This window comes from Schistocerca nitens, chromosome 6 (assembly GCF_023898315.1).
Source record: "Schistocerca nitens isolate TAMUIC-IGC-003100 chromosome 6, iqSchNite1.1, whole genome shotgun sequence".
NCBI classification, from domain to species: domain Eukaryota; kingdom Metazoa; phylum Arthropoda; class Insecta; order Orthoptera; family Acrididae; genus Schistocerca; species Schistocerca nitens.
In genome coordinates, this window is record NC_064619.1 from 218,982,499 (window position 1) to 219,007,255 (window position 24,757).

Here is a 24,757-nt window from a genome sequence, read left to right on the forward strand (position 1 = left end):
TGAACAATTAACAATAGTAAAATTTAGTACGTGCCAAGCTGAGCTGCAGTCACAGGTAAGCTAAAATATGCTAACAAAACTCGCACTCTTAATTTGTGCTCGTGTAATCTAAATATTGTAGCCAGCTATGAATACTTTAACTGAACTTTGAAATTAAAGCAGTGAAATCTAATTATATTATTTTAATGCTGGCGTTTGAATTTCAACGACACTCGGGTTCATTCCGGAAAAGGAAGGGACCCTGCTTGGCAATGCAATTGGGACAATGAGCAACAAAGGTTCATGGTAAGTTGCTGTAATTTTGTGATGCAACAATTTTAAAAGCTGAGGTCTGCCATACAGTTCTGAACTTTACGTGCTTCCAGTCTTCCTTGTTGGTTGATTGAAGGTTTGAAGCCGTCGATCGAGGAGGTGGCGACAGTCACTCATTGTCGGCCGTCGCTGTTGCAGAAGCTGGATGTTGGCGCGCCTTCTTCTCGACACAGTCTCCAGCCGAAACGGGATCTTGATGTGTGCCAGCTAACGCTTCCCGTCTGCGACACCATGTCCGAAACTATCATAGCAAGTCGAGCGCAATTACACGCTGCCAAACCCCGAAAGCGCGGCAACTCGCGGGAGCGTCACACAACGCACCTGCTCCACTGCACTACCCCAGCCAGACTCTCCTCGCTGCCCGCGCTCCACGCGGGAGAGTTAACACTACCAAAGATCCTACACACTTTCGTTCTTCACACGACCTATCGATGTATTCGTTCGATAGCATAGTTTTCCCTAGGCAAGACCCAGCGTAAAATACAAATAATATTTACAAAACAAACCAATTATACATCGACACAAATGCATAAATATATATATATATACAAATATTAAAACAATTACAATATATAAAGACACAGAAATGTTATATCTTCAGGTAACAAAATAAGGAAAAAATTATGGTACAATAGATGGAAATAGGAGGATATGCATTTCCGGCGTTACAAGTTGAACTGTTTAGTCGACGACAAACTCAAAACAGTGCTACAGTGCTAGTGGTGTTGATACAAAGCTGAGCGATGGCAACGATAAACAAAGCAAACATTGCATTCTATCTACAACAACAGTTGCCGAAGTTGACATTTCATCAGAAAGTAACCCGAGGAATTTCGCAGAGTGAGGAAGAAGTGACAGGCATTTTTGCAAGGTCAGTCAGTTGAATACGTGGTGTCGTATATGCTCGACTGTGCGGACAATGTACATGAGGAGTACAATGATGACGATACGTGCTTAACAAGTCTAAGTGATATTCAGACCGGTGTCGAGCCATTTAGCACATCATCCTTGTCGGACAGGGAGCCACAAATCCCATCTCCGGTGAAACTTAGTACAGGACAATCGCTGTCCAAAGAAGGGATACTAAACATAATTACGTGCATGCAAGATCATATGCAGTGTAGTAAGAAAACAATAATGAACGGATTTCAAATAATGACCGTTTAGTACATGAGGAAAACTACGGATATTCAATGGAGGAGAAGGTGCACTTGTTGCAAACACTAGCGTTTTCGCGCTTCAAGGTTGCTCGTACAGTTTACAGGATCTGCGTGATAGTGAACTACTACGTTATGCTCATCATATTGCGCACGACATAGATTTCAGTAATTTAAAGGGAATCAGAGAATGGTTGCATAATTTTAAACAGTGCTACCTACATAACTGGAACACGTAAGATAACGAAATTTCAAACAAAGCGCAACTTGGCGTTGCACAATAAACTGCGAAATCGGTCCGAAAATTTCTAGACGAGACAAACTAACTTATCCCATCGCTCAGTAAGAAATTTATTTTCAACACCGACCACTCGGGGTTTGAAGAGGAAATACGTATGGCAGGAGCGCTGGAAATCAGAGATACTAAGAGAGTTGTATCAAGATCAACTGACCTCAATGCCGTATCACCTTCGTATACAATTGTGCCAACTGTTAATCTGGACGGTAAAGTGGCTGCAAAATCACTTATTGTTATGCGAGAATTGCTCTGACCCCTACGAGTCTTTTTTTTTGTGCGTGATCTTGCAAAGTCAGTAGGGAATACTTAGTCACAGCAAGCAAGATTGGAAAATGGATGTAACAGAACTACAACTATGGTATGAGCACTGCTTTTGGACAATAGAAGATCAAAATAACTTGCGTTTGCTTGATGCCTGGTTTGTGTTTAGAGCAAAGTATCCCTCCTGAAAGATGGGTGGCATAGGAATTCATAACGTCTGAAACTACTGGACCAAATCAGCCTCTGGGAATTTGTTTTTCCCCTGCCTATATAACATATTACCGCATTTTCTGCAGCTATGCCTTAAAGGATAGCCAGTTTCGCTATAAGCTCCACGATAGACTGTTTCCCTTTCCTTTGCAAGCCATCACATTACTTTCACAAACTGCGACATGGTCGCGAATGGAACAGTGACCCGAAAATATAGATTAAATTTCTTTTACTTCACGTCTGTGGTCACAGCTTGTAGGTCCTCAGACTACCGGTTTATTACCTCGGTACTGATTTTTTGCTTCAGTTTACAAAGCCTTTTGTCTCTGTTGTAAGCCAGGCACGGCACTAGTTTCACAAGCTGCGACATGGTCTCGAATGCAACAGTGACCCGAAAATGTAGAATAAACTTCTTATATTTCACGTCTATGGTCACAACCTGTAGGTAGTCTGCGAACCTACGAGAAATTTCATCTATTCCATTAGTTCTCATCACCCCGTTACACCAAAATGATTCCCTACGCATTCTTTAAGGGTGGATACCTAACTGAACGACCTGCAGTTTATAACTCCTGGGAAGTTTGCTTTCGATCTTGAAGGTGCGAATCTTGTGATCACTGTGGGTCGCCATTTTCCATTCGTTGTTCTTGGTGCAAGTTAATGGTTTGTTTTGAACATTTCTTGAATATCGACGAAGTCCTTTTTGTGAAGGGTAGTACATATATCCTATAGAGGATTGATCTCTGCATCTTCCGGACACTCATTTTCTGTCGCCCTCCTGATGTACGTGGTGAGTCATTAGCAGCTAATATTTTTCCTGTCATAACAGTTAACACAATACTTCCACATGAGCCTTAGTTGAGATTGAACTAGCGACCTCGCACTCAAGGGGTTACATGTTGCACAGAAATGTGTAAAATATGCAGCCCTAAAAATATTTTACCACCAGCTTTATGAATTGGAACTGATGACAAATCATCAAAACAGTTTTAAAAAATTGAAATCCAATTACGGAAATGGTTGGCATGTTCACATATTTTCAATGGGAAGTTATGCGATGTTCGTATACACACCGACATGTCCCTCGCCAAGCCGAGTATTCTCAAAACCGACGGTACCTCTCTAAGTGTAATGTATCTCTAAGATAAATCACCTGCAAGACGCTAGCGCTGCCATTTCTACTGTTCCATTTACTCGAGTCCTTACAAGGTAGCCATGGCAATAGACATCAAACGATTTCAGAGAAGTGTTGTGTAACAGGGCGGTTCAACAGAAATACTGCGTAACAGAAATACTACAAGTACTTATATACACATCTTTTGGCGAATGACACACAGCAAAGAAGTCACACATAGGGCGTGCAACGTATTGTAGAGACAAGTATCCCATATACCACACCCAGCTAACAACGCAGTACAGAACACACTTGGAAGACAAACAACGAATAGTGATGTAGCCCATTTCATATCTACCTATTAATTTGTAATTGCGGTCAGTGTGTGTACGTGGGCCAGGTATGTAGTATTTGAGAATCATATACACTGAAGAGCCAAAGAAACTTGTACACCTGCCTAATATCGTGAAGGGCCCCAGCTAGCACGCGGAAGTGCCGCAAAACGACGTTGTATGGACTCGACTAATGTCTGAAGCAGTGCTGGAGAGAATTGATACCATGAATCCTGCAGGGCTGTCCATAAACCCGTAAGAGTACGAGGGGGTGGAGATCTGTTCCGAACAAACCGCTGCAAGGCATCCCAGAGATGTTCAATAATGTTCATGTCTGGGGAGCTTGGTGGCCAGCGGGAGTGTTTAAACTCAGAAGAGTGTTCCTGGAGCAATTCTGGACGTGGGGGCTGTCGCATTGTCCTGCTGGAATTGCCCAAATTCGTCGAAATGCACAATGAACATGAATGGATGCAGGTGATCCGACAGGATGCTTACGTAAGTGTCACCTGTCAGAGTTGTATCTAGATGTATCAGGTGTCCCATATCACTCCAACTACACACGCCCCACTCCGTTACAGAGCCTCCAACAGCTTGAACAGTCCCCTGCAGACATGTAGCGTCCATGGATTCATGAGATTGTCTCTATACCTGTACACGTTATCCGCTCGATACAATTTGAAACGGGACTTGTCCGACCAGGCAACATGTTTCCAGTCATCAGCGGTCCAATGGCGATGTTGACAGGCCCAGGCGAGGCGTAAAGCTTCGTGTCGTGCAGTCATAAAGGGTACACGAGTGGGCCTTCGGCTCCGTAAGGCCATATCGATGATGTTTCGTTGAATGGTTCGCACGCTGACACTTGTTGATGGCACAGAATTCAAATCTGCAGCAATTTGTGGAAGCGTTGCACTTCTGTCACGTTGAACGACAGTCTCTTCAGTCGTCGTTGGTCCCGTTCTTGCAGGATCTCGTTCCGGCCACAGCGATGTCCGAGATTTGATCTTTTACCGAATTCGTGATATTTACAGTACAATCGTGAAATGATCGTACGGGAAAATCCCCACTTCATCCCTACCTCGGGGATGCTGTGTTCCATCGCTCGTGCGCCGACTATGACACCACGTTCAAGCTCACTTAAATCTTGATTATCTGCCATTGTAGCAGTAATAACCGATCTAGCAACTGCACCAGACACTTGTTTTCTTATAAAGGCGTTGCCGACCGCAGCACCGTATTCTACCTGTTTATATATCTATATTTGAATACGCATGTCTATACCAGTTTCTTTGGCGCTTCAGCGTACATGCAGAATATTTCGGTCATTCCAAAGTAATAGCTCTCCCCCAATATTTGCCAGTCACCATCCAACAATCGTAAAAACTCATTTAGTGATTTAGAAAGTCTTAAATCCAGCTACAGCGTGTACCAGAAGTTAACGACAGAATAGAATTATCACACCCAAAAATCAATAGTAATCATCCTGTGTAATGACGTCATCAGAACACTGCTTCCACTCTTCAGTAAAGGTCTTCATTAGACCCTCGCAGCCGGCCAGTGTGGCCGAGCGGTTCTAGGCGCTTCAGTCTGGAACCGCGCGACCGCTACGGAAGCCGGTTCGAATCCTGCCTCGGGCATGGATGTGTGTGATGTACTTAGGTTAGTTAGGTTTAAGTAGTTCTAAGTTCTAGGGGACTGATGACCTCAGATGTTAAGTCCCATAGTGCTCAGAGCCATTTGAACCATTTTTGAGACCCTCGCACACAGTCTTCCTCATCTGTTTCACTTGTCTTGTCAATAATCTAGGCTGCCAACCTGCACAGATTTTACTGTACCCTAGTGACTGTACCAGTCATTTCAGCAAACTGTCGTGTCGTCACACTTGATTTGATCAATGGTCTCCTTATTCACATCACTCACTGCCGTCGATGGTCTACCGCATCGTGGATTGTCCAGTAGAGAGAATTCACCTTCTTTAAACTTCTGCAACCACCGCTGGGTACTGCTGCGATCCACTGCGTCCTCCCCATAAACAGGGAGCAACTTCCTGTGAATCGATGTGGCAGAGTCATCGCCGGTCTTGAAGAGGAACTCCATCACCGACCGTTGTCGCAACCTGACACCTACTTCACGGTCCATTATGGCTCACCTGTAAATTAAAGAAAATACTTTTATATACCAACTTATAGCTAAGTGTTCCAAGTACGTTCACAAAAAATTTCATTCTCCTCCTGAGAAAGGTAAAAAGATTAGAGACGACTGTGCAAAACTTAAGACTGGTATCATAAAAATTATTTATAAACAAACGTAGTGGTTTCACAATCGCTGTCTTTCGCAAATCATTTCTTAAGTTTCAAATCAATCTGTTTATTATTTCAAAAGGAGTCTCCATAATTGTCAATAATTTATCCCACTGCGAGAAAAGAGGGTCAATGCCTTTGTGGAAAAATGTTTTCTTTTGCCTACGGAACCATGTTTGTACTCAGGCGTGCAACTCTTCGTCCGAAGCAAATCGACAACTACGAATGTCCTTCTTGAGAGTTCCAAAAACACGGACATCGCATGGGTACAGATCGGAATTGTGTGGGCCTGCCCACGTGTTGCGCAGGTTGTTCCCGACTACGCTGCAGTAGGTTTGCTAGGAAGTCCTTACACATTCTACATACATTCCCGATCTGTCCCCATGCGATTTCTACATTTTTGGAGCCCTGAAGAAAGACATTCGTGGCCGTCGATATGCTTTGGACGAAGAGTTGCACGCCTGGGAACAATCATGGTTCAGAAGCAACAGCAAATATTTTTCCATGAAGTCATTGACCGTTTTATCTCATAGTGGAATAAATGTATTAACAGTTATGGCCATAACTTTTGAAACAATAAACTGGTTACTTTCTTTCGTCTGTCTCGTTTATATTTGACTCCCCTTATATATCAAAGCCGTGTGTAACAGCAAGAAACGCCAACAGAGAAAGAAATAAGTGCTTTACATTGTCATAAACAAGAAAAGCAAGACGACAACATCAATAAACATTAATTATCCCACTAAATAACGCGATACAAAGTTATTCTCAATCTGAAATGTGAAGCAAAAAGATGGCACCTAGAAGTGTTGAAACATGTAAAATAAAACTATAATAAGGTACCTCGTATAAGGTGGAACTGCTCTCCTATTTTTAAACGGGCATACTTGAGAGGAAGATGCCGTTGTTCCCGTGAAATCCTTCTAGGTTACTCCGGAGAACATCTATTCGAGAAAGACTGTGGGGTCATTCTGTTGCCACCATCTTACATCCCAAAAAGAAAAGATGGGAGTCAGATAAGAACTTGCCGCTGCCGTACTACGCTAATCAAACAGTCATCTTACAAACACGAACTTATTAAAATTCTTACTAACCAAACATAAAAATTGTAATAATAAGACAAATCATTCCTGCTGATGCTAATCTGTAGCGTATCTGTCGAGAGTTCTTTATTTTGGAACAATTTTCATAGGTTTTAAATAATTTAATTATACGTCTGCTCTAGTCTCGAGGTGGCGTTGCGTCGCTGGTCTACAGATTTCTGGAGAGGGGGTTCGCTAAAGGGAGTCCAGTCACCCGTAGACACCAGAGACGGATGCTACTTCACTGACCACCTGCAGGGAATCGAGGTTCCTTGCAGAAACCATAAAACGAGAAGGCCTGTCACGTCCATGGCCTAATTAACTTGTGCGACCACCATAGGTCGACATTGAGGGAACGGAGGTGGTAAGTACGCGACGTACTGCGGATGAATTGGCCACAGTAAGGGCAGAAATTCTAAATCATTGAGATGGTATGTATACGATAGTACTTTCTCCGAGCTTTAAAATATGAGAGGCCATAGGAGACCTTTAGTTAATGTATTTTGCATTCCTTAATTAGTGCAGCACACTTCGTGAATGAGGGAGGGTGGTCGTCTCTTCAATAGTCAGAGAGATAGTAGCTAGCATGGTAGGTTTTCATGAAATACCCGACCAAGGTCTTCACAAACCAGATAGCTTGTGCACCAGGAGGACATGTGACGGAAGCTTTGGCATTTAAAGCATCACACTGGGGGTAGGAATTACGGCTTCACGTCATAACGATAAAGTATTATTTTGACTTTTCATGAAACAAACCCGCTCAAAACCACGAATGAACGCTCTGGCGTCCAGGGCCTCGTCATACGAAACGGATCACAAGTTAGTTCTTCACTCACCAACAGCATTAACTCCTGGTGCAAAATTAAATCGATTGCCAAGTTCAAGCTCTTTTGGGATGTTATAGTAACAGGCACATTAGCAAGGAGAGTAACGCTGGGGACTGGGTAGGATTCATTGTTTCAATGAAAACGGTACCACTTCAAAATTTACTGAGGGGAGCGTTTTCTCGAAATTTATTTAAAATATTCCCCACAAATAACGTTAGCTTAGTAGACTGAAAGGATCCTCCGTTTGTCTGGACGCAAGCAAGGAACTGCGGTGAGTAAGGTTTCTCAAGTTCGCTTGGTTAGGCTTTTCTACTATGGCGTGACCAAGGAGCGAAACGTCTCCGGTTAGTAACGATCTGCACTGAAGAATTGCGGTCTGTCGGAAGAGACTACTGGAGCCTTGCGGCCACCGGCTGATAAGTACGCTCGTTTCACTTGCAAAGCTGCTCGACTTTCTCGTTAACGTCTGTTCTTGCATATTTGCCGGATCATGATTCGTCACTTAAATAACCTGGCCATGTGCCTAATGCGAATACGTGTCTTCATACTTCTCAAATATTAAAGTTAATTAATTAAAGAATGAAAAATGTCACTTTGAAATAATAAGAATGCAAGTCGCATTACTTTGGTTTATTGTTCCTTTTACACATAAAACACTTCCCTAACAATGCCGACGCTTATCCATTCCCGTTTAACGGTTACGTTTGCTTGGCGTTCGTACCGAAGCAAGCATTGCCACGCTGCGTTCTCACACTAATTAAACGGGTAATCATTAATAATGGGAACCTTTTCATTTACGTTGTATTATCAATGTGTTTCTCCAAGACAATTAATGATTCTCAAACAAAGCACTGTATCAACCACAAATCCCTTAACTGCGAAGTAACAGCATCACAGAACTACTTCTCTTCTATGAATCCTCATATCGCCTTCAACTATTAATTTCACTTTCTACCAAATTCTCCCTGCTACTTAGCCGCGACGTGGCTGCTCACGACCCTTCCGAGAGGAAGCTGAGCACCGTCTCTTCTCCACTCGCCAAGACGGTGCGTGACCACTAGCGCTGGGGCTTTGTTGTCTTTATCAATGTTTCCGGCCAAAAGTAAGTTATTACCGCTACGAGCGTAGTCAAATTCCGCTACATTCCGCTATAATATCAAATACAATTTACAACATAGCGTAAACAAATTATTGACGCTACGTAGTCTAAATAAAGAACTTTAACTATAAGTAAGGGTATCTCATATCTTTCTAATTAGACCATTTGACAATCAGCCACACCAAGAACGACAGTTATGAGCTGAAGATCGTGCATCATTCAGAAGGTCTTTGTTAATATAACAATTGTAGTTTGAAACAATAGGTACTTTCTTCTATGTATGAGATTTGAATTTGCGAAGGTATAAGGAATTCATTCGCAAAGGAGTTTGTGGGAAATGTCTCTGTTGTTGTTGTTGTTGTGGTCTTCAGTCCTGAGACTGGTTTGATGCAGCTCTCCACGCTACTCTATCCTGTGCAAGCTTCTTCATCTCCCAGTACCTACTGCAACCTACATCCTTCTGAATCTGGTTAGTGTATTCATCTCTTGGTCTCCCTCTACGATTTTTACCCTCCACGCTGCCCTCCAATACTAAATTTGTGATCTCTTGATGCCTCAGAACATGTCCTACCAACCGATCCCTTCTTCTAGTCAAGTTGTGCCACAAACTCCTCTTCTCCCCAATCCTGTTCAGTACCTCCTCATTCGTTATGTGATCTACCCATCTAATCTTCAGCATTCTTCTGTAGCACCACATTTCGAAAGCTTCTATTCTCTTCCTGCCCAAACTATTTATCGTCCATGTTTCACTTCCATACATGGCTACACTCCATACATACACTTTCAGAAACGACTTCCTGACACTTAAATCTATACTCGATGTTAACAAATTTCTCTTCTTCAGAAACGCTTTCCTTGCCATTGCCAGTCTACATTTTATATCCTCTCTACTTCGACCATCATCAGTTATTTTGCTCCCCAAATAGCAAAACTCCTTTACTGCTTTAAGTGTCTTATTTCCTAATCTAATTCCCTCAGCATCACCCGACTTAGTTCGACTACATTCCATTACTCTCGTTTTGCTTTTGTTGATGTTTATCTTATATCCTTCTTTCAAGACTCTCTCCATTCCGTTCAACTGCTCTTCCAAGTCATTTGCTGTCTCTGACAGAATTACAACGTCATCGGCGAACCTCAAAGTTTTTATTTCTTCTCCATGGATTTTAATACCTAATCCGAATTTTTCTTTTGTTTCCTTTACTGCTTGCTCAATATACAGATTGAATAACATCGGGGACAGGATACAACCCTGTCTCACTCCCTTCCCAACCCCTGCTTCCCTTTCATGCCCCGCGACTCTTATAGCTGCCATCTGGTTTCTGTACAAATTGTAAATAGCCTTCCGCTCCCTGTATTTTACTCCTGCCCCCTTCAGAATTTGAAAGAGAGTATTCCAGTCAACATTGTCAAAAGCTTTCTCTAAGTCTACAAATGCTAGAAACGTAGGTTTGCCTTTTCTTAATCTAGCTTCTAAAATAAGTCGTAGGGTCAGTATTGCCTCACGTGTCCCCATATTTCTACGGAATCCAAACTGATCTTCCCCAAGGTCGGCTTCTACCAGTTTTTCCATTCGTCTGTAAAGAATTCGCGTTAGTATTTTGCAGCCGTGACTTATTAAACTGATAGTTCGGTAATTTTCACATCTGTTAACGCCTGGAAATGGCTCTATGTTTTTTAAAATGTCAGTTAAATACATGAACCCGTAAATGAAGCAACATCTTGCTTAACGCATTAGGGTCATATACTTTTAAACATTCTATCTTCTCGCCCTTGGTGAGGAAAGAAAGTCTGATAAAATTTACTGCCAGAATGCTGAAAAATCTTATTTTCTGTCTACATTTTATTCAACTTATTATTTTCTTACCGTAAGCTGAGATCAAGAATTACAGATTTAATAAAATGCAATATTTCCTGAAATTATTTATTATTTGTATCATGATATTGCAATCAACTTGTATGCTACACAATTTATCGATTCGAAGACTATTTCCATTTTCTCATTTGTTAATTAACGCTACCAATGTAATTCTTTGCCAGACGATTCCAACACCTGTTTATTTTTGCTAGACAGCTAATACATACATGTCATAAACGTAAGAATATGCCCCTTCGTTAATGGATAAGAAATACAACAATGGAGCTGTTCTGGAAGTCTACTCGTGCCCTTAAAAAGTCACTTAGTGTTTCTGGGTTTAGCTTATTATGTTTTTTAGTTTTAACGTTTGTCGTGATGGAGGTTGCCCGTTAGACAACAGCAAGACTAGTATTATTTTTGCTAGTTTAACAACAATCGAAATCACATACCGTTCACCCAAATTTTTTATTTCACCTTTCCCACTCCAAAATTCGACGCTATTCTTTGAGCTTAACGCCCCTTTTTCTGTTTCAGAAAAGTACACCATCAGTTTGTTTAACTCTTTGATGGCTATCCTTTCATACTTCTCGGCAAGTTCTGTAACGCCACGTATTTCGTATCGGTAGTAAGGGCAGTTTTAGGAGTCACAGAAGACAAGTTCTTACGGAAATTATTGTTTATTCTAAACGTCTTGCACACATCATTCACAGACTTCTGGTAAAATTTCACCCGCACTAGACTGAATTTCTCTTTGTCCTTCTCACTGCAGTGTTTCGGCACTTCCACAGCTTGTCCCCCCACATTAACGTTTTCATTACTGAGCAACACAAGAGCCTCATATACATTTAAATTGCCTGACTTCTCATCCTTGCTGAGGAAGAAAGGTCTGATAAAACTGGCTGTCAGAATTCTGATAAATCTTCTACCCTCTGGATATAGATCCCGTACAGAGACTTTCCGTGGGTAAGACACCGCATGGAACTGATTAATTAGTAGTAGCACGTAACTCAGAAATGAAGATAAGGCCCTATGTACGAATTTTGATGTTCAGAAAAGATCAACTTGTCTACAGGATTCATGTCCTTCAATGCTACTTCCCTACACAGCTCAACAAGAACGTTCCATTGTTCCAGTGCACGATAAACGCAGTTCGAAAGTGCTGAACATTTTGTATTAGTGGGGCTTGCTATTTTTACTTGGGAAGACACCATGAACCGAGAGAAATTGCTGTAAATATTCTGTACCAGAGCTTTAGCATAGGTAGAGATTTCTTGTGAACCAGCTACGGCAACTGAATGTGCCGAATGACTGAAACAACCGTTCACATTTATATCGGAGTTTCCACTTAAGAGATAAGTGTTGAATTATTGATTTTTACCAAACATAAAGTGGGTATTATCAGTGCAAAACCCAACAACACCATCAACAGATAACTCAAACCTCTCTAGACAATTTTCTGAAAAGGTTACATAGATCTATAGCGTCACTTTCGACTCCATTTATGGGAATTAGATCAAGGAGCTGTGTTTCGACTTCAGAATTGTCTATATACCTCGCTAAAATACACGCTAGTAGCCGGCCGGGTTGACCGAGCGGTTCTAGGCGCTTCAGTCTGGAACCGCGCGACCGCTACGATCGCAGGTTCGAATCCTGCCGCGGGCATGGATGTGTATGATGTCCTTAGGTTAGTTAGGTTTAAGTAGTTCTAAGTTCTAGGGGACTGATGACCTCAGATATTAAGTCCCATAGTGCTCAGAGTCATTTCTGAACACGCTGGCATTAACAAACACATTATTGCTGAAATTTGAACTCTTATCTATAAGGATGGAAAACGCGTTATTTCTTCGATCATTACTCAACTCGTCCTTAATATTTGCGGAGAGCAATTCTTAACAATGCTTGTGCTTTTTGTGCGACACTGAATTACTATTTTTGCAAGTGTTGAATCCTTTGCACTGATTGAAACTGAAATTATGAGCCACAGCTAACAAACTGAATCTTAAAACAGCCACTGCAGCATCCTTTTGCTCTTCCTTTGTTTTAAATATCTGAAAACGAGAGTAATAACATACTGTAAACAGTGAGCTCCTGCGATATTGACGTAAATAATATTAACGTGCCTTGTATTCCTATAGAAGTTCTTATATTGTAATTCGTTACTCTGGCTTTAAAGCTGAAATTTATAAAATACTGCTGTAATAATAAAATCATAATAGTAATAATATTCTTTTCCATGGTCTAACCCGTATGAATTAAAAAAAAACACATTTTCTTATTTGAGAACGACTTCTTGTATGCTCCTTAGCTTTCACGTTCTTCGTGTGTCTCTGGCTTACAATGTGTTTCACTTAGTCACTTCGTTTTGCCCCTACCACTACATTGCACACATTTCATTTCACTTTTGCATTGTCGTTACTAATTGGTGCTAACCACTTTTTAAAAATGTCTTCATTTAATAATTTTACAGACAATAATTGTTTTCTCGTTTTTTTTCACCTCTCTCAAGTTCAACCGTATATTCTTTTTTCTTCTTTGACTAACCAACTTTAGCACTCGTTTTTTAGCAGTCCTATGCCTTTAACGATACTGTATCCAAATCACACACATCCGATTCACACAAATAGTTGTAATAACTTGATTTAATAATATACTGTTGTTGCCTCATGTGTTAATTGGCTCTTTATAATTGCGGCTATTACTGTCGATTGCCAATTGTCTGCAGCGTCCTTCAGTGTATGTGACATCTTAAATATTATCGTCTCTGATGTCTTCAGATCATTCATATCTGAAAGTATATGCAAGTGTGCTGATTAAATTGTACGCAGCAAGCATAGTAAATTTTAAATCTGTATTCGTTTGTAAACTACTAACATTTTTAAATTGAAATAATACTGAATTAAATATTTTTTGTACCTTAGAATGGAAATTTACGGTGGTATTACATCCAGCCAATGGAAGCTAAATTACGCTATATTTTTAACAATTTTAGAATTCCGCCGTTACGCCGTGAACGTCAAAAAATTCCGCTACGGTTGCCTACAATACATAGCTGGACAATGCTCACTCTTTGAAAAGGCGGGCTCAGCACGGAAAATTTCAGAAGCCAGCGATACGTAATGAGTACCATATCGATACGTTACATCAAAGATAGCAGTACTCGTTACACACTGCGCCAGATATGCGCCATGATGCCGCCTTCTCCAAACGAGAGTGCTCCCCACAAGGACACCCCAGGTGGAGCAATGGCCACTTGGGCTGCTTGCCATTTCCCGGAGTCTCGGTGCCCCAAATCGGATGGCGGAGGTAAGAGCTGAGGTTCAAAATGGTTCAAATGGCTCTGAGCACTATGGGACTTAACTTCTGAGGTCATCAGTCGCCTAAAACTTAGAACTGCTCAAACCTGACTAACCTAAGGACAGCACACACATCCATGCCCGAGGCAGGATTCGAACCTGCGACCGTAGCGGTCGCGTGGTTCCAGACTGTAGCGCCTAGAACCGCTTAGCCACTCCGGCCCGCAAGAGTTGAGGCATTAGTAACGCGGTTCCAGTGTAGTCAGGGGGCTACCGCTGTACAGATGCCTGACGAACATCCACACAGGCTGGCTATCATGCCGGGAACCGGTGGAAATTCCCCACATGGACTGCACTTCTGTAAGAAAAATTTAGAAAGTTGGTCAAACCTACATGTTGGGACCGAACATGAGTTAACTGAAACAGGCTGTGTAAAATAAAGAGACCAAGTAGGAAAAGCCAGAATCTATGAGCAAGTTAGGTTGACAGCAGGAAATCTGTCCTAGAGACCACGTCTGAGATAAGATAGAGTCAGGGAGCAAGAATGTACCACAGAAGAGGAAGGACTATTGAATGGCTTGGAGCACCATGCTCGCGATGCATGTATTCACAAAAGAGCTGTCATTCCCCTGCGAGCACTATGGAGAGCTGCTTCTTCTTAGGTCGTCAACGATCAGGTTGGTTAGCAGCAGTTCACGATTCTTCTCAGCCTTTAGCCTTCCTCTTGAGCGCAGTGAGGTGGTGCAGCTGGCATCCTGCATGGTCTGGTTGACTTATTCTAGTCTCGGTCTGCCTCTTGTATTTTTCTCTTCAATGATCCCTTTAATGATCCCGTCATGTCTCAGCAGATGGGTGACCCATGTGTCCCTTCTGCGTTCGATTACCTTCAGCAGAGAAGGCTTCTCTTCTTCCACTCTGTGCATCACCTCTTCGTCTGATATCTTGTCTGCCCAGGAAATCTTGAACATTCTGCGGAAGCACCACATCTGTAAGGTGGTTACTTTATGTTTTGCTGCCTCTCCGAGTGTCCACGTTTCACTTCCGTACAGTAGGACACTCCAAGAAACGTTTTCATGAGGTTTTTCCTGAGATGTTTGTCTATGCTGCTGGATGTGAAAAGGTTTCTTCTCTTGTTAAAAAGCACATTTTCTCTGGTGTAATCGGCTTACTGTATCCTCCCTGACCTTCCGTCTGATGTAGTTTTACTCCCTAGGTAGGCGAAGGATTTCACGGTCTCCAGTCGCTCATTAATAATGCGCATTGGGCAATGGTGTTTTGTCTACTCACCGCTAAGATTTCTGTTTTACCTTTATTAATTTTCCTAGTATAAGAAGAGCTGAGGGCAGTTCCCGTCTAGGCCAGTATCGTTTATGATTCAACACTGTGATATCACGAGAAAATCTTAGCATGTCTGTTTGCTTACCACCTATTTTAATTCCTCCATGTCTCCTAGTTTCTCCCCAACGTCATCTATTGGCTTCTGAATGAGGCCATCGCACAAGACACGGTCTAAGGCGCTGCAGTCGTGGACTGTGCGGCTGGTCCCGGCGGAGGTTCGAGTCCTCCGTCGGGCATGAGTGTGTGTTTGTCCTTAGGATAATTTACGTTAAATAGTGTGTAAGCTCAGGAACTGATGACCTTAGCAGTTAGGTCCCATAAGATTTCACACACTTTTTTTTTTTTTAACAAGACAGGACAGATTGAGCAGCCCTATTGTACACCTTGCTTAACAGTAGCTCCTCCCTTATCTCCTCCACCCCTTATCACAGCCGCCACTACTCCATACAGTCTCTGCACTAGTCTTCCGTCCTTACACTTTATGTCAGTCTCTCTCAGCATTTTAAAAAACCGTCATCATTCTACACTATCGAACACTTTTTCTAAGTCGGTGAAGGCAACATATGTGTCTTGACGATTTTTTACTCTTTTCTCAAGAATTAGTCACAAACTGAGTATTGCTTCTCGTGTGCCTACGCCTCATCTAAAGCCAAACTGGTCGTCTGTGATCATTGCATAAGAGGTGCGGCTAGAAAAAAAACCGGACTGATGCTGGAAAAAACATTTATTTACAATTATTTACAATTTCATGTTATCTCCTTCAATGTACTTTCCTCCTCGGTCTCTACACCGATCCATACGAATTTTCCACTGTTCATAGCAATGCTGCAGATCATTTTCGGTAAGTCCATACATTACTTCCGTCGCTTTTTCTTTTACTGCTTCAACAGTCTCAAATCTAGTTCCTTTCAAAGCTGACTTGACTTTAGGGAAAAGAAAAAAGTCACAGGGGGCCAAATCAGGTGAGTAGGGTGGATGATCTAAGATGGGAATGTTGTGTTTTGTCAAAAACGTCTTCACTGACAACGCACTGTGAGCTGGGGCATTGTCTTGGTGAAGGATCCATGACTTTTTTCTCTACAAATCGTTCCGTTTTCTCCGTACTCGCTCACGTAGGGTAGCCAGGAAGCTAATGTAGTAATGCTGATTCACTGTTTGTCCCTCTGGTACCCAATCAATGTGCACAATCCCTTTGATGTCAAAAAAAACAATCATCATTGCCTTGAATTTCGATTTTGACATTCGTGCTTTTTTTTGTCGTGGAGAACCAGGAGTTTTCCAATGCATCGATTGGCGTTTAGTTTCGGGATCGTAAGTAAAAAACCACGATTCATCGCAAGTAATAACATTTTGTAAGAAGGTGGGATCACTTTCAATGTTTTCCAGGATTTCAGAACAAATCATTCTTCGGCGTTCCTTCTGTTCAATTGTGAGACACTTTGGAACCATTTTTGAACACACTTTGTTCATGTTGAAACTTTCATGAAGAATATGCCTAACACTTTCCTTGTCAACTCCTGTTAACTCAGACACTGCTCTGATTGTTAAACGGCGATCTTGTCGAACAAGTTTACCGATTTTTTCAATGTTTGCATCAATTTTTGCTGACAATGGTCTGCCAGTGCGAGTGTCATCACTGGTGTCTACGCGGCCATCTTTAAATCGTTTAAACCACTCAAACACTTGTGTTCGCGATAAACAATCATCGGCGTACACTTGTTGTAATATTACAAACGTTTCACTTGCAGATTTTCCTAGTTTGAAACAAAATTTGATGTTAACACGCTGTTCTTTCTGTACATTCAACATTTTCCGACGCACAGACAAAACGTCAACTTCTTAAAACAGACGCCACGGGCAGACTGAGTGCAGGAGGCAGATGAAACTCGAGCAGTAGGCGGAGCGAGAGTCACGTGACAGGCCACGCGACTTTCAGCCTTATTGCATTCGTTTTATTGTTTCACCAGTACTAGTCCGGTTTTTTTCTAGCCACACCTCGTATATCGTGCCTTCTGTCCGCCTTAGAAGGATAGAGGTCAAGACCTTTGAGGCGTGTATTACCAAACTGAAGATTCTATATTGTTCACATGTGTTTGCAGAAGCTTTTGTTTGTACTGACACTGTGACACATTTTTAAAAGTCTATTGGGAGCTCCCCAGTTTCGTATGTAACATGTATGGGATAGAATTGTTCTTCATGTAGTACTTGTCCGGCAGCCTTGATGAGTCCTACTCGTATATTGTCAATTCCAGTGGCTTTCCGAGGTTTTAGCTGCCTGGCTACAAGGTCGAACTCATCGCTCAAGATATAGTCCCCTCTTCTTCCCGTAGAGAGCAAGGTCTATTCGCCTATGGAGAGCTACACAGATTCGATTGAAAGCGTCGGCCTCTGCATCGCGCTCAGACTGACAGACGGAGTAGACTGCTGGAACACTGCAGTGACGTCACACGGTGGCGGCGCGTGGCGCGCGCCCCCGGGGTGCGGCCATATTTGACTGCCGGCGCGTCGTGGACGCTGCGAGGGTCGCTGGCTCTAATGGAGGGCACGCCCGGAGCGGAATTTGATTTAGCGCGAGTTAATGAAAAATGATTTACGGCTGCGTCTCTACTTAATTTTCGAAGCGGGGGTTCAAGTCGCAGCGCGGAGCGCGCCTTTAAAAAGCGGAAATGCAATTTCCGAGCGGCATACGGGACTGAAAAGCGCTCGGCGACGGATCCGTTTCGGCAGATTGGAAAAGAACGATATTACGTCCCGCGTCCTGTGCCGCTCAACCCTTTTACTGCGGGACTACACGGAAATGATTAATTAAATATTAGATGACAGAGCCCTGCACCACCGTCACGAATCTGGTGCATTGCGGACGTCGCCGACCAGGGTTCAATACTTCAGCGACTGATCTTCCTGACTCCATATCTCTGTCTGTGAATCAGACGCTGAGCAAAGTCATATGGAATGTGTGGTTCAAACTGTTGGGACCAACAAGGAGAAAATTTCATGACATTGCACAGAAATGCTGTTGTTACTTACTGTGTTTGTTAGTCAGTCAGATAGTTTCATGTTCTGTGGATCAGTTACGCGATAAATGGGAATTACGTGGAACGAGTAATTTTATATTCACGTCACAGATTTATTTGTAAATATGGTAACATGCTGACCATCTACAATTTTTTTTAATATCCAGATGTACTCATTACAATAATAGATTTTCTTCTACATAACTATCAGTCAACGAGAAACTACATTAGTTTTTTTTATTTTACTTCGCTCTCCGTCAAACATTTTTATGTCACTGGGAACGTGATCAAAAATTTTGGTTACTGCATTCTGCACCCCTTTTTGTGCTAAAGACAAACTTAATGAGAGTAGTGAATGTCATTTCTTTTTGTCATCGTCTTTATGTATATTATTGTTCCTTTCTAACTGCAATGGATTATTTACATCAAGCTTCAAAAGGAAATAAGTGTACTGTGAATGAGTAATCAGAAAGTCTAACTCCTTAAACAGATGTATTGCAAGATGATCATCGGTGAGCACAACATATTTTTACAGCACGTTTTCGAGGTATGAACACCTTTTTTTCTTAAAAGATGTTATCCCAGAACATTATTCCATATGACGTTACTGAATGAAAATACGCAAAAATTGGTCAACTTAATTATTTTGTCTCTCCCCAAGATATGCAATGGTTCTAAGTGCAAATGTGACAGGAATAAGTGTTTTTAGGAGTTCCAAAATGCCCTTTTTCTGCTTTAATCAATATCGCCACCTAAAATTTTGAAGTTTTCCCACTGTATTTTCACACCAAGTGTTCCACTCAGTATTAACCCTATGCCTCTAGAAGTGCAGAACTGAATATGTTGTGTCTTTTCGAAATTGACGGTGAGACCATTCACAGAAACCAGTCGATGATATTTTTAAGAACATTGTTTACCATTCCTTCTGTTGCTATATGTATGCTTGGACTGATTACAATCTAGTGTCATTCACAAAGGGAACAATTACTGATTGTTGTATATCAGACGGAAGATCGATTACATATACGAGAAACTATAGCGGACCTAAGATTGAGCCTTGAGAAACCCCAAACGCATAATGTGCAACCTAAGATTCAAAGGTTGTGAGATATTATAAACTGTGAGCGTACAATCAAAAATCTAGCGGTTTTGTGTAACAATATTCCACGCATGATAGAACCAGCAATATATAGAACCTGAGGTAACAATATGTAAAGGCAAGATTCAATACCCAAAGCATAGCGACCAAGTGCTGTGACATTTAAGTCTGGAAGGTAGCACAAAGATATATACATGAGTCCATATCACGTAATAATTAATCTAACCCTTGTCTTACACCAAACTAATCCCGAAAATATAGTTGTTGTACATCATATTAACTAACAGCTACAATGACAAAAACATGCTTGCTGCCTTATAGTAAGAGAATAGTGTAAAATATCTTACTTATACCACCAAATGATTCATAGGTGCTTTCAACAATATTGCACCATTATGGCAAGTTATTGATGTATAAGTACCGATTGCTCGCTGTCAATAGGCAGACGAAGTACACAGCAACAGTTAAAACACTTCTAGATATTTAGTGAGTTATTCTTTCTCTTTTTTGCGATGTGCATTTCATGTATTTCATCAGTCTTTTCACTGACGGCTTGCTTCTTCCGTTTGTACCAAGTACGTCTTGTGTATGTTACCGATAGACGATTGTCCGGCATTAGTCGTTTCTTCATCGTGCTGCTTAGACGAAATTATGTGCGGAAAGGATATTGTGACAACTGCGTGCATTTGCAGTCGCCAGCGGTGGAAAAGGATTCTTCTTGTAGGCAGATAATAGGAACACGAGGAGTAGGAAACTCACGTACTTCTCCCGACTAATTATTAAACTGCATTTTTTATCTGGTCAGATTTTACTCCCCCTTTGTGCCTGTGACTTTGGAGGGAGCCTCTCTAGCCATTTCTTCCGTACGGCCATGCATAATTGCTTAGACCATCAGAGTAACCGCTTGCGCTACTTCTGTAGTTGGGGTGACTCGCTCCTCGCGTCAGAAGAGAGTGAACAGTGTGTTGTGTGGGGACAGCGTGTAGTGCAGCCTTCAGCCGCTAGGTGGGGTAAGCTGCGTCTTCTTCGCCTCTCGTCTGCAACCGGGGGGCTCAAATATGACGCTTCGCAAACACGCTTTCTCTAGACGCGAGACAGCTGGGCAGCAGTCGATGCACTTCTGTCGAAGCAGATGGTACAGTGGTTAACTCATACAGTTCAGAGAAACGGTGCGAAACTTCTTACAGATTAGAATTTGGAACAACACGAATTACCCACAGCGCAGTCGGCCTCGGTGACCGAGCGGTTCTAGGCGCTTCAGTCCGGAACCGCGCGACTGCTACGGTCGCAGGTTCGAATCCTGCCTCGGGCATGGATGTCTGTGATGTCCATAGGTTAGTTCGGTTTAAGTAGTTCTAAGTTCTAGGGGACTGATTTTAATATTTTTTGTGTGTGATCTATAAAAACCTCTCTCACACCGGCCTGATTTAGCTTCACTGATCAGGATAGTAAAAACATGCGTATATTAAGGGAATTTTCATTGACAAAGCAGGCTTATCACATTCACACAGTTCAATACTGTTCTATCCTGATTAAATTGAGCTTAACTTAAATTCCATAAGGCAGTGAAGCAATTTCGAAGTCTCGGTGCGACGAAAATTGTCAGTCGATCTCCTGGAAACATTTGTAATAATTATTAACTTTCGGTGATCACATGGGGAAGACCGGAGATCTGCTGGTAAGACCGTGTTAGCCTATTTATTTGAAGTAACTGGATATCTTGAGCATACAAAACGGCAGGTTCGTCCACTGTAAATCAGACGTTCCCCACTGATCCCGTGCAACACAGCGTAGTAAGCAGACACTATCAATAATAAACAGTTAAATAATACGCGAACACACTTACTTTAGTTTAGTTCATGTATTAAATTCCTTCTCATACACAATCTCATCAAGATGGCGACTAGCCCAACAATACATACATATACATCCTCCTTTCACGACTAATCGTCAAGAAGTCTTCCTTCTTTTCATAAGAGAAAACATAGATAGCAGAAAAGCTATTCCATGGAGTAATTGGACGCTCCAAGGAATAATTGGGCTTGAAACTACTTTGCATTGATAATCGGTAAGATAAGAAGAGATATTTCGAGATATGTACTGAGTTATATAATTTATAAAATTTCTAAAAATATCGCGGAGAGACCGTTGCAAGAGACATTACATGATGACCTCAGATGTTAAGTCCCATAGTGCTCAGAGCCATTTGAACCATTTGAACCTACAGCGCAAGTGGGAAACTTTGCTCCAGTTAGTCCATTGCAAATTCGTTGTTTCATTTTTCTTTTTACACCGATCAAGTTACGCACCGTTTAAACGATGCACTTCAAATAGTGTTTGGCGTATACCGTCAAAAAGAATGAGCTGTCAAAACAAGTACTCATTGCGATGTTCCCCCAGGAGGGAAAAAAAAGGAAACTGGATTAACCTCAAGCGTACGGCAATGAAGTACGATGAAACTCTCAATACTCACCACTTACTGGCAGACAATATTTTACATTTTCTGTGTAGTGGGAATGTTGTGCTAGCGTTTTATTTCTTTTATTTTTTCTTGGTTTCATGCGGCCCCTTCACGAATTCCTCTCCCGCACAAACCTCTTCATTTCAAAGTAGCTCTTGCGCCCTATGTATTCAGTTATTTGTTGTGTGTTTTCAAATCTCTGTCCTCCCACCCCATACAATTTTTACCCTCTACAGCTCTCTCTAATGCCGTAGAGGTTACAGAGTTCTCTTGGCCAGGAATGCCCTCGTTGCCTGTGCTGGTCTGCTTTTTATCTGCTCCTTGCTTCCACCGTCGTGGGTAATTTTGCTTCCAAAGTAGCAGAATTCCTTAACTTCGCCTACTTCGTGATCAGTTTTGATGTTGGGAAGTTTCTCGCTATTCTCATTTCTAGTGCATCTCATTATTTTGGTCTTTTCCCGTTTACTGTCCAACTATATTCTGTACTCTTTAGTCTGTTCATTCCATTCATAACATGCTGCAGTTCTCCTTCACTTTCACTGAGGATAGCAATATCATCAGCGAATCTTATTATTGATACCTTTTCACCTTGCATTTTAATCCTACTCTTTAATCTTTCTTTTATTTCGGTCGTTGCTTCTTTTTATATATAGAGTGAACAGTAGAGGCGACAGACTGCATCCCTGTCTTACATCGTTTGTCCTTGGCCTCCCACTCATAATTCCCTCTTGGTTCTTCTACACAATTTTCATTAGCCGTCTTTGCCCATAGCTTACTCACCTTGTTCTAAGAAGTTCTAACATCTCACACCATTCCAATGGATAATGGTGCCTTTACCTTTCCTAAAGCGAAACTGATTGTCATATAATACATTCTCAATTTTCTTTTCAATTCTTCTGTATATTACTCTTGTCAGCAACTTCTGCATGCGTTGTTAAGCTGATTCTGCGGTAGTTTTTGTTCTTGCCGTCTTCAGAATTGTGTGGATGATATTTTTCCGAAAGTCTCATGGTACTTCGCCAGTCTCATACATTCTACACACCAACGTGAATAGTCGTTGGGTTGCCACTTCCCCAATGATTTTAGAAATTCCGACGGAATGTTACCTATCTCTTTTGTCTTATTTGACCACAGGTCTTCCAGAGCTCTTTTAAATTCTGACTCTAATACTGGGTCTTCCATATCATCCGTATCAACTCCTTATATGACGTCATCACACAAGTCGTCGCCCTCATAGAGACCTTCAATGTATTCTTTCCACCTAAATGCTTTCTGTTCTGCGTTTAATTGTGCCCATTGCACCCTTGGTGTCACCACCTTTGGTTGTTTTGACTTTCGTATATGCTAAGTCAGTTCTCCCGACGAGATGTCTTTTTCGATTTCTTCACATCTTTCCCACAGCCATTTCGCCTTGGCTTTCCCGCACTTCTTATGTATTTCATTTCTCAGATATTTTATACTACCATGTTCCTGTCTCTCCCGCCGGCCGTTGTGCCCGAGCGGTTCTAGGCGCTTCAGTCTGGAACCGCGCTGCTGCTGCGGTCGCAGGTTCGAATCCTGCCTCGGGCATGGATGTGTGTGATGTCCTCAGGTTAGTTAGGTTTAAGTAGTTCTAAGTCTAGAGGACTGATGACCTCAGATGTTAAGTCCCATAATGCTTAGAGCCATTTGAACCATTTGAACCTGTCTCTCCCACAACATTTTTGAACTTCCAGAATGACATTTTCACTGTGCAGCTGAGTGTGCGCTGATATGAAACGTCCTGGCAGATTAAAACTGTGTGCCGGACTGAGACTCGATCTCGGGACCTTTGTCTTTTGTGGGCAAGTGCTACCATCTGAGCTACCCAAGCACGACTCACGCCAAACTACTGGCAGAAGTAAAGCTGTGAGGGCGGCGCGTGAGTCGTGCTTGGGTAGCTCAGATGGCAGAGCACTTGCCCGTGAAAAGCAAAGGTCCCGAGTTCGAGTCTCAGTCCGGCACACAGGTTTTAATCTGCCAGGGAGTTTCATTTTTAACTTCCTTCTTTCGTCGATCAGTTGAAGTGCTTCATCTGTTACTCAAGGCTTCTTCGCAGTTGCCTTCCTTGGACCTATGGTTGTCTGTCCAACATCTGTGACTGCCCTTTTTAGGGATGTACACTCCCCCTTAATTGAACTACCTACTCTGGTGTTCGTTGTCGCAGTGTCTACATCCTTAGCGAACTTGAAACGCGTCTCGTCATTCGTCAGTACTTCAGTATCCCACTTCCTTCCGCACTGATTCTTTCGGATTATGCTCTTAGACTTCAGTCTGCTCTTCATGATAACTAAATTGTTATCTGAGTGTATATCTTTACATATTGAATTATCCGCACAAGTCTAGTCTTGAACGAATCCCGAACAACAGGGAACTGACGCACTAGGACATGCATTGATACAACGAAATTTTGCACTGATAATGGCTAGGCGCTAGCCGAAATTTAGATTTGCCTAATAAAATCTGAACGAAAAGGACGACTGATTGCAGTGCTCTATCATTTGAAAGCCCTGTTTTCTACGTTTTGTTCACGAAAGAGCCCTCTCTGGACCCTTCTAAAACCAGCATTTCTCTTGCTTGCACATTCTAGCTGTAAAACAGTCTCTGCTGGTGGCCCGACAGGAAATGCTATTGTTATTTCAGAGACGAGCACCCGGTGGCATCTCCCCAGAGGATAGCTGGTCGGCTAA